The following is a 2968-nucleotide window of genomic DNA, read 5'->3' on the forward strand; positions in this document are numbered from 1 at the left end:
CTCACGTATGACCTGAGGAATTCATTTTATTCCAAAAAGTCTCTCTTGTTTTGTACTTGACTGTTTTTGCCATACTACAGAATATGGTGTTGCTCAGGGAGGTGTTGTAGGATATATTCTATTTTTTAAAAATATGCATGCTTTATCATAGTAATCCTCCAGACCATCTTCTGCCTTAAAGGCGTAGAGCTTTGAGTTAGTTCAGACAGGCACAGAGTCAGGGAGTCACATGGTCCTACTCTATCCAATCATTTACAAACCACCCACTTAGCATGATGCTGAAACGATGATGCAGGCTTTCATTGCAATCTGTTTACTGGTTTTGCTACTATCAGTTCACCGGAGTCCCTAGGTTGACATTCTTAGTCATGGTGTTGCTCATTTTACGTCTTGCATATGAGAACTTTCAATATTAGTCTAAATTGTGACTGCAGCACTCTGAATCAACACTTGTTTCCTTTAAGACTTCTTGTCAGTCTCAGAAACACAGATTCAGACATCTGGAGTTTCACACATAACAAACACAAGGAACCAGTCTTGTCAACTTGAGGTGTGAGACTTCAGTATCATTATTCTTCTTTCGAATCAGTTTCCAGTTCCAACATGTATGGGTGAAGTTCTCCAGTATGACAGCTTGCTGTTAAGCAGAGTCATCGGCTCACGGCCACTGCATGTCGTCCCCCTTTCCTTTCTTTCTCTAGTGTTCCTACAATAAAGGCAAAAAAATGGGCCAAAAAAAAAAGATCTGCGGATTCTCAAGGAAGCAAATGTGTAGAGTTACAACCAAGTCATTAGAAAAGGGAATATTTTCAGGAAAAATAAAGGCATCTAAATAAGAAACTTTTATGCTTTTATCAGCGACGACTTTTTTGGGTTTTAATCAATGACCAAAGAGGAGCTTTACAGTTACTGTACATCCCCTAAACAGAGAATGCCTCTCATTTTATGATCCAACAGGAACTCTCAGATCTTCCACTCCCTTTCAGAAGTCCCTGAGATTTGCCACAGGAACACTCTTTCCAGTGAATCTTAGAACAGCAAGCTCCCTTGTTGTGTTTTGTTTTTTTTAAAGAAGCTTGGAAGTCTGGAAAGAGTTTGGATTATTGGTTGGATAAAACTATTGGAAGACAACACCATTTTGGGGGGTTTCTCCCTATTCTTCAGTGTGTCATAAAGCTGCATTTATGTGCATGTAAAAGGTCTGCAAACCTACAAAGCTCAAAGTCATTCTCTACCACAGAAAACATTGTTTTTTTTTACCAGGATGAAACTCCTCATTTGAAGCCCAGGCTTTTCTTCTGTAATTTATCTACATCAACAATGAACACATCTGCATAACAGGAAGTTTGACACACCCTGAAACAAAGAAGGAACATCTGCCTTATCGCTACGAGGGCTGCGTAGCCCTACATCTGCCAGTACATATAGATCTAGGTTTATCGGATGTAACCAACATTATCTCACTTCCACTGGCCCACCTGACTGATCAGAACAGATTGGGCTTTTCGTGAGGGGCCTTAAAGAGACAGGAGCTGAGTGTTTCAGACAGGGTGAGAAGACATACTGCAGCAATGAAAGAAATATGCAGCAGTGAGAAAAAATAATATGCTGTGGGTTTGTTTTGGTTTTTTTTTTAATTTAATGTAAACATGTTCGAATAGACAACAAACAGATAAATAAATATTACAATGTACATAGTATAGGCATATTCTGAGCAACCCTGGGATTTTATTTACGTGTAGCAAAGGCGAAGGTGATTGTTTGACTCATTTTGCTTTATTTTTTTTGGTTTGGCCTTATGATCTGTTTCTGTTAAACATTTAGGTGGGAAGATTGTTTATTAATTTTCAGGTTTGTAATTGTTCTGTTTTGGGGACTATTTCTTGCTCGGTTTATAATTTTGAACCTGAACGTCCCAATTCTTATGTATTTTCAGTTTGTGCATTTTTGAGTTGTTAATATATGTTTTTCTTTTGAATTTGTTATTTTTCTTTTGAATTTGTCAGAAGTTCCTTTGAATTTGTTATACGTAATCTTTTTTTTGTTTCTTTTTGTTTAATACACTTGAGTTTTCCCCACTAATCCCCTCTCTTCCTGTTTCAGAGCTGAGCCGTTGGGCTGGTGCCGACGGTGGTGGTATCCCTTTCCCGTGTGCTGTTGGAACCCTGGGTTTTTGTTTGATCCCTCCTGTGTGTGTGTTTGTGTGAATTCACCTGGTGACCGTCCCCTGGGACCCACTCCTTCCCCGTCGACACTCCCCGGTGGGACGCCAGCTCTGGGCAGCTCACTCCCTCCCCTTTTTAAAAAAAATATAATTGTTTAAGTGAAGTTTTATTGTAACAAAGACTAATTGTATTATTATCACGGAACCACGTCTCCTGCCTCGTGGTGTAACGAACATGTGTGCCTCTGAGGGAGTTGACAGAGGTAGAACGAATCCTTGGGTGAAATTCCCAAGGTGGCGTTGTCAGAAATTGCCGAGCTATCGGGTGAGTTTACATCTGCTCTGGCTCTAAGTACCGCCACATATGTATAGTGTAGCGATCCCAGAGCCGGATATGCTGAGACTGAACAGTTGTGCTGCAATGCACCATGGGAGTTTGGGGTGATGGGGTTATAAGTGTGTTTATTGTGGTTCATGTTGTTTAGCATTGTTGTTGGTGTTTCTGATTTATTGTGCTTGTATGGTTCAGTTGGTTGAGACGGGTTAGTAAGTGTTGTGTTGATGTGAGATGTGTCGTGTGTGTGATGTCTTCCGGCTACTGCTCATACGTGTATGTTGGTTTTTGTGTCACAATAAAAACGTCTACTTGTGTAGTGCGCAACGAAAAAGCATCTCTAGGGTCGTCCTTCTGCACAGCTCGCCTCAAAATATATATATATACTCTTAATCGGCATGCCATGCGTATAGATCTAACAAAAGATATCTCTGTTTCCTGTTGCTGTGTGGACGGTAACTAAGGGGATA

General features: G+C 40.3%; 1 long non-coding RNA gene across 1 annotated transcript in view; it reads left to right on the forward strand.

Moving 5' to 3' along the window:
* LOC103365390 (uncharacterized) overlaps nt 1-2369 on the forward strand; it is an 8803-nt gene extending 6434 nt beyond the window's left edge. Inside the window, exon 3 of the long non-coding RNA XR_520605.1 lies at nt 2104-2369. This is a non-coding gene — a long non-coding RNA (uncharacterized LOC103365390). The remainder of the gene's footprint in view (nt 1-2103) is intronic.
* Nucleotides 2370-2968: the final 599 nt, after the last annotated feature.

This window comes from Stegastes partitus, unplaced genomic scaffold (genome assembly GCF_000690725.1).
Source record: "Stegastes partitus isolate 25-593 unplaced genomic scaffold, Stegastes_partitus-1.0.2 Scaffold835, whole genome shotgun sequence".
Taxonomy (NCBI): Eukaryota; Metazoa; Chordata; class Actinopteri; family Pomacentridae; genus Stegastes; species Stegastes partitus.